Consider the following 7785-nt stretch of genomic DNA (forward strand, 5'->3'; position numbering starts at 1 on the left):
AGCCTACTTGGGTGGGTACAGTTTTCTGTCCTCAAATCTGGTTGGTGGCCTTTGGGTCCGCGCCCTTTCTGGGAACTGCAAATCCCAAACTTTGCTGTGCAGGATAGGGAAAGATTATTGGACAGTTAATATATCAATCAACTTGTTTCTCCGCCCCATTCTGAAAGGCACAGGCTTCTGTCTTCGACTCTGATTGGTTTCTTTGGGTCCGCGCTCTTTCTTGGGATTGCAAATCCTTTCTGGGACTCGTTAACCTGAGGAGAAGAGAGGGGGATGGTCAGTCTGACCCGATCGGACAGTCAGTCTGGCAATCAGTATGTTTCTCAACCCTTTTCCCCTAACTCTTTTCCCAGTGAATTGCATGGTGCGGTTCTGTCCCAATCGCCCAATGTAGAGAGGGTCTGCATTAAGGCAGGGGACTCTTCCATCTGGAAATTGTGGCTTATTAGAATAAGAACAGAAATCTTGGAGTGGAAAAAAACCTTCAATTATTAATGATATCAGTTAATCAAAAAACATTTTTCAAGGGTTTACTACGAACCACCACCGGGGCTGCAAAAGACAAAGGGAAAACAGTTCCTACCCTCATGGAGCTTACATTCCAATGGGGGAAACATAATCGCTAAAGTACAGTATGGGAGGCATCTAGGTGCTCAGTGGATTGAAAGCCATGTCTAGAGGCCAGATGTCCCGGGTTCAAATTTGACCTCAGAAACTTCCTCTACTGACTACTACTGACCAATAAGAGTCGTTGGACTCTCAGTTGTCTTGGTGACGGCTTGCTGTGGAAATTCAGTGACCTGGTCCTGGGTTCAAATGTGACCTCAGACACTTCCTAGCTGTTTGACCCTGGGCAAGTCACTTTATCTTCGCTGCCTAGCCCTTAACTGCCCTTCTGCCTTGCAACCAATACACAATATTGATTCTAAGATGGAAGATAATTTTTGTTTTTTAATTAATAAAATATATAGGGGGGGCAGCTGGGTAGCTCAGTGGAGTGAGAGTCAGGCCTAGAGACAGGAGGTCCTAGGTTCAAACACGGCCTCAGCCACTTCCCAGCTGTGTGACCCTGGGCAAGTCACTTGACCCCCATTGCCCACCCTTACCAATCTTCCACCTATGAGACAATACACCAAAGTACAAGGGTTAAAAATTAAAAAAAAAAAATATATAGGAACAACACCAATATATAGCCAAGAACCATGCCCCAATATATGAATATATATGATCAAAGGCTACAAATAAGGTTTTCCAAAGAAGAAAGGCAGACTTCAACTATATTAAAACAATGTTCCAGATCACACATAATAAGAAAAATGCAGATTAAAACAACTTAGAGGTTTCAGATCACCACCACGAAACTACCAAAAGTGATAAGGGACTTCTGTGCAGGGGCTCTGGGAAGGCAACCACATTATGATTCTTCTGGTGGAACTGAGATAGAGCCCTAAAAAGTGATGTGAAACCATCTAAGAAAAGTCACTGAATGATTTCTAACCCAGCAAGGTAGGAGACACAGAGCTTGGAGCTTGGAATCAGGAAGATCTGAGTTCAAATCCAGCCTCAGACCCTTACTAGCTGTGTGACCTTGGGCAAATCTCTTCTACCTTGCCTCAGTTTCCTCATATGTCGAATGAACTGGAAAAAGGAAATGGCAAACCACTCCATTATCTCTGCCAAGAAAACTCCAAATGGAATCATGAAAAGTCAGACACTACTGAATAAAAACAAAAATCTCACCATTGGTCATAATCCCTGAGGAGGTGTTTAATGCACATATGTGTACTAGAATAGTTAGAAAGTGAGCAAGCACTTATTAAGCACCTACTATGTGCCAGGCACTGGGGATACAACGAGAGGGAAAAGGCAGTCCCTGCCCCGAGAAGCTCACAGTCTAATGGAAGAGACAACATGGAAATAGTATGTTCAAACAAACTAAACACAGGATAAGTTGGAAATAATCAAAAGAGGGACGGTGCTAGAATAAATAGGGATTTGCAAAAGGCTTCCTAGAGAATGTGAAAGTTTATTTTGTTTTATTTTTTAGAACCTTATCTTCTGTCTTGGAATCAAAATTAAATGTCAGTCCTAAGGCAGAAAATCGGTAAGTACTGGGTTTTGTGACTTGACCAATTAGGTCACACAGCCAGGAAATGTCTGAGGCCACATTTGAACCTAGGACCTCCCAACTCCAGGCCTGGCTCTCAATCCACTGATACACCTAGCTGCTCCTAGAAGGTGGGATTTTAGCTGACACTTGAAGAAAGCCAGGGAATCCAGGAGGCGGAGATGAGGAAGGAGTATTCTAGTCAGAGTGGACAAAAGAAACAGGAAAGAGGAAAGTGTCACTGGATGGAAGAGTGGAGAGATGAATAGTGAAGAAGACTGGAAGAGTGTGGGGAAGGGCAAGGGAGGGCTGTGAGCAGAGGATTTGGGGTTGATCCTGAGGATCAGGTAAGATGAGGAAACTTTTGACTCTGCCACACTGGAGTAGGGGCTAAGGGAGGAGAAAAGAAGGAGGCTCACATGTCAGTCAGGAGTCAGGGAAGACTTCCTGGAGGAAGTATGACTTGGGGCAGGCTCCAGTGGACCAGAACATTTTGCAAGATAGGAAAGAATTCTGAGACATAGGGTAGGAAGAATATTCTGAGCAAAGCGCCTGAGAGAGAAAGTCTGAAGTTATCTTTGCCAGGCCCAGTGAAGCAATCTGGTTGGAGCTGAGTGAGAGGAAAGAGGCACAGTGGCCAGTGTCTTTGCTGGACCTGTATGCTTCCTGAAGAACCCCACTGATGAGCACCTCCCAAGGCCTCTCTATTGGGTACACACAGCAATCTCTGTGGCCCTGGCCGATGGGAGCAGTCAGTGCACATTGCTAGGCATCCTTGGGGTTTGCCCCCAAGTCTCCTCTCCCCAACTCTAAGCTCCTATATTAGAATGAGAATATTAGCAGTGGGGACTATAAGAGGGGATGAGTTAGACCAGAAAATATTAGAATGTACAATGTGAGAGTTGGAAGGACCCTTAGGACACTGAATATCAGAGCTGAAAAGAACCTTAGAAGTCAGAATGTCAGAGCTGGGAGACATCTTAGAATAGAGAATGTCAGAGCTGGGAGAGACCTTAGAAAAGAGAATGTCAGAGCTGGGAGAGATCCTAGAACAGAGAATGTCAGAGCTGAGAGAGTCCTTAGAACCCAGAATGTCAGAGCTGGGAGAGACCTTAGAACAGAGAATGGCAGAGCTGGGAGAGACCTTAGAACAGAGAATGGCAGAGCTGGGAGAGACCTTAGAGCAGAGAATGGCAGAGCTGGGAGAGACCTTAGAACAGAGAATGGCAGAGCTGGGAGAGACCTTAGAACAGAGAATGTCAGAGCTGGGAGGGTTTTGAAAACAGAATATTCAAGATCAAAGGCAATTTAAGGACCATCTAGCCCAATCCTCCAAATGAGGTCATGTCCAAGTCAAAAGGCCAAGAGGCCTGTTAGCTGTCAGAATCCCAGAAACAGCCAGCAGATGTGATAAATGTTTGCTACTTATCAGGCAAGACCTGAGGCTAGTCATCACTCTCTTGGACCTTAGTTTTCCCACCAGTAACATGAAGATGACTCCCGTAAAAGTCCGTTGCATTATTTTTTATTTTTGGCTCTTTGAGAGCAAGGTCTGTGTCCTACCTCTGAATTTCCTGTTCCTCCCACCACCACCACCACTACCTCAGGGCTTTAAAACTGGTATTTTAGCAGTTATTTCTTGAATTAAATTTGGCATTTGTTAGGCCTCCTGAAATGGTTTTGATGACAAGGCAGGAAAGGGATCCTTCTCTTTTAAGGTCCCCAGATGGGCCTGGGGCCTGGGCAACAGATTCCATCCTTATAGGTTGCTGTGACCCTACTGGAAACCACTTCCCTTTCCCCTAAACTCAGCTGAGTCTCGTTGCTCTTGTTGTAAATGGAGATAGAAATGAGACGGAGAAGTGAAACTTGAGGTTTTGAGTGAAAATAAAAACGAAAAAAAAAAAGACACTCAGACCTCCCACCCCACCCTCCTCCCACTCAGCCATATACACGGCTATCAGAAAATCTACTATCAAGGACACACGTAGTCAATGGCATTTAACTTACAGCCGTTTATTAGCAAGCACTTCCCACCATGCTGTCACACAGATGCATGGCCATTCACACACCTATCCCAGGGCCCCATCCACCAACAAAGGCACAGAGCCAGAGCCACAATCGTACAGGATTATAGAGATGTCCATACACAGGTACGAGAGGCCTTTGAGCTAAGCTTCCATTTTTCAGGAAAGGGTACTTTGTCTCAGAAGGGTTAAGCTGGCCAGGGTCACCCAAGTTGAAAGTGGAAGGGGGAAGACAGCTAGGTAACTCAATGGATAGAGAGCTAGGCCTAGAGATTTATTGGTCCTGGTATACTTTCTAAGCTGTGTGGCCCTGGGCAAGTCACTTAAGCCAAATTTCCCAGCCCCACCACATTTCTGCCTTGGAACAGATCAATTCTAACACAAGAAGTAAGGGTTTAAAAATGTTTTTAAAGAAATATAGTAGAGGAGGTAGGAGTTCAAAACAGGGTCATTTTGACTCCAAACCCAGGGCTTTTCCCACAGCACAAAGTCATAATTCATCCCCAGCTTCTCCTTGAATTCTGAACTTAACAAACATCCATTAAAGCAAGCATTTCCAGAGGCAGAAAACTGATCATGAAGTTCTGAGTATTATAATTAAATGAAATGTTCATAAAGCCCTTAGCACAGAACCTGGCACACAGCAGGTGATTAATAAATGCTTATTCCCTTTCCTCATTCCCTAATCCCTCATTGTGGATAGTGTGTACTTTTTTCTGCCATTATTTAATTTTATTATACATTTAACAAATTTAACTAAAACAGAAAGGAAGTAGTTTGTCCATTGGTAACAATCATATAGCCTAATCCTCTTGTTTCATTTTTGTTCAATAAAATTTTACTTTTTAAATTAATAAGCATTTATTTTTTCTTCTCACTTCTCCCTTTCCTCTCCCAAAAGGAAAAAAAAGAGGGGGAGGGGGCCTTGTAACAAGTAAAATAAATTTCCATGCAGCTTTTAACAAAAGTGTTTGTTTGTTTTTGCTTTTCTTTTTTAATTCAAACTTATTCAAAACTGACCTCTTTTTCTATGAACCTTTGTTTTTTTTAATGTATTTCACAAATATGTTTCAATGATTCCCTTTGACTTCCTTTCTCCCTTTCTTTCTTCTTTCCTTCCTTCTTTCTCTCTTCCTTTCTCTTTTTTCTTTCCTTCCTTATTTCTGTCTTTTCCTTTCTCTTTTTCTCTCCCTCTCTTCCTCTCTTTCTTCCTTTCTTTTTTCTTTCTTTCTTCCTTCCTTTCTTCCCTCCATTTTTTCTTTCTTTATTTCTTTCTAAATGTATCTCCTTCCGGGTTAAGATGGCGGCAGAGTAAAAAGCAGCTGCTTAACCTCTCCTAACCCACACATATAGGACTCCTCAAAAGGACATAAAAACAAATCCAGACGAACAAACAAAAGGACCCCACAACAGGGCGCAGCATTGAAGGTACGTGGGATTGGGGCATTTCATTGCTACAAGGGGGTGAAATAGCTCTCACTAAAACACAAACTGAGCAACCCCCTCCCCCCCACACCACCTACAGTGCCAATGCCAGCACACAAGAGTTAGAGCAAGTTTGGGGCATTCATTAAGTTCTTGGCAGCTCACCAGGGCCTGCTCCTGAGAGCAGAAAGACTTAAGACCCCAAGAGGCTAAAGAACTAGACTTTGAACACAGACCTTGAGCTCAGGCGCAGTTGCAGGTGCGAATGTTGGGTGGGGACCCAGTGCAGAGGGGTGCATGACTGTGGAAGAAGCGCCCTGAAACTATTTCTGGCAGAGGAGCAAGCAAGGGGACCACCAAGAGGCTTGTCCCTGAGAACAACTAGACCTGAGACCTCAGGAGCCTAAAGAGCACAGACAGACCCTGGGTGTGGGGATAAAGCAGAGAGGGTGCACAGCGCTGTGACTCAGGCAAAACTGCTCCACAGCTCCATAAGCAGAGAGCCTGACTGCCTTACCCAGACTTCTGACTGAGAAATAAATAATAATAATGGCAAGCCAGTCACAAGAACCCCAAAAGAGAAAGATCAAGAAGAAATCTTTAACACTCGACAACTTTGACACAGAAAAAATCCAGACAACAGAGCAAACAGCAAAGGAGAACAAACAAGTAATCACATCCAAACTTTCCCGAAAAAATGAAAATTGGTCACAAGCTCTTGAAGAGTTAAAATCTGAGATCATGGGAAAGATGGCAGAGATTTGGCAAGAGAAGTGGGAAATAGCTCAAAAGGAAATTAACAGGTTAAAAGACAGAAACTCCCAATTAGAAACCAAAGTTAAACAAATGGAAAACAGGAAAGACTAAACCAAAAAGGAAAATCATAAGATTATAACAGAAAGCCAGTCTCTAAAGACCAGAATTGGGCAAGTAGAAGCCAATGATCTCTCAAGACAGCAAGAACAAATAAAGCAAAGTCTAAATGTATCTCCTTATAATTCCATGTGAATTGGAATGACCTCCAAGAGTTGATGCAGAGTTAAAGGAGCAGATCCAGAAGAACATTATACACAGAGACTGATACACTGTGGTATAATTGAACATAACAGACTTCTCTACTAACAGCAATGCAAGGATCCAAAGCAATGCTGAGGGAGTTATGAGAAAGAAAACTAGCCACATTCAGAGGAAGAACTGTCAGAGTCAAAACATAGAAGAAAAACTACTGCTTGAGCACATGGGCTGATGGGGATATTATTGGGGAGGTAGAAGATAAACAATAACTCTAGTACAACTATCAATAATATGGAATTAGGTCTTAATCAATGATACATGTAAAACCCAGTGGAATTGTGTGTTGGCTACAGGGGGGTGGGGGAAGTTTGAGGGAAGAACATGAAATATGTAACTATGGGAAAATATTCAAAATAAAATTAAAATTAAAAAATAAAATAAAATAAAATTCATATGATCATAAATGTATCTCCTCATATGCAACTCCATTCCATCCCCTCTTTGTTGGGAGGTGGAAAGAATGCTTTTTTTTTTTTTTCAGAAGAATTATTCTTCTGAAAACTTACATCCAGTTATATCTTAACAAGGGCATTTGGACAAACATTTATGAAGTACCTGTGGCATACAAAGTCTCAGATCTTTCATCTGAGGACTAGCTGAGCTAAATATGGAGAGGCAAATCCCTGTAAGGTTGAATACCAGAACTGTTAAGGCCACAGCCTCTTAAAACTATTGTGACCCTCATCAGAGGAAAGAGGACCCAAAACAATTCAATTCTATCAGTGCCGAGTGAAAATGCCTTGGGAATACAAAGTTAAATATAACACAGATCCAGTTCTCAAGAAAGGACCCAAGTGGAGCAGCTGGGTGGCTCAGTGGATTAAGAGCTAGGCCTAGAGAAGGGAGGTCTTAGGTTCAAATCTGACCCCACTCACTTCCTAGTTGGGTGATGCTGGGAAAGTCACTTAACTCTCATTGCTTAGCCCTTACTGCTCTTCAACCTTGGAACCAGTACACAGTATTGATTTTAAGATGGAAGGTAAGGAAAGAGAGAAAGAAAGAAAGAAAGAAAGAAAGAGAGAGAGAGAGAGAGAGAGAGAGAGAGAGAGAGAGAGAGAGGGGAAGGAAGGAAGGAAGGAAGGAAGGAAGGAAGGAAGGAAGGAAGGAAGGAAGGAAGGAAGGAAGGAAGGAAGGAAGGAAGGAAGGAAGGAA

The sequence above is a fragment of the Gracilinanus agilis genome, chromosome 3 (assembly GCF_016433145.1).
Source record: "Gracilinanus agilis isolate LMUSP501 chromosome 3, AgileGrace, whole genome shotgun sequence".
In the NCBI taxonomy this organism is placed as follows: Eukaryota; Metazoa; Chordata; class Mammalia; order Didelphimorphia; family Didelphidae; genus Gracilinanus; species Gracilinanus agilis.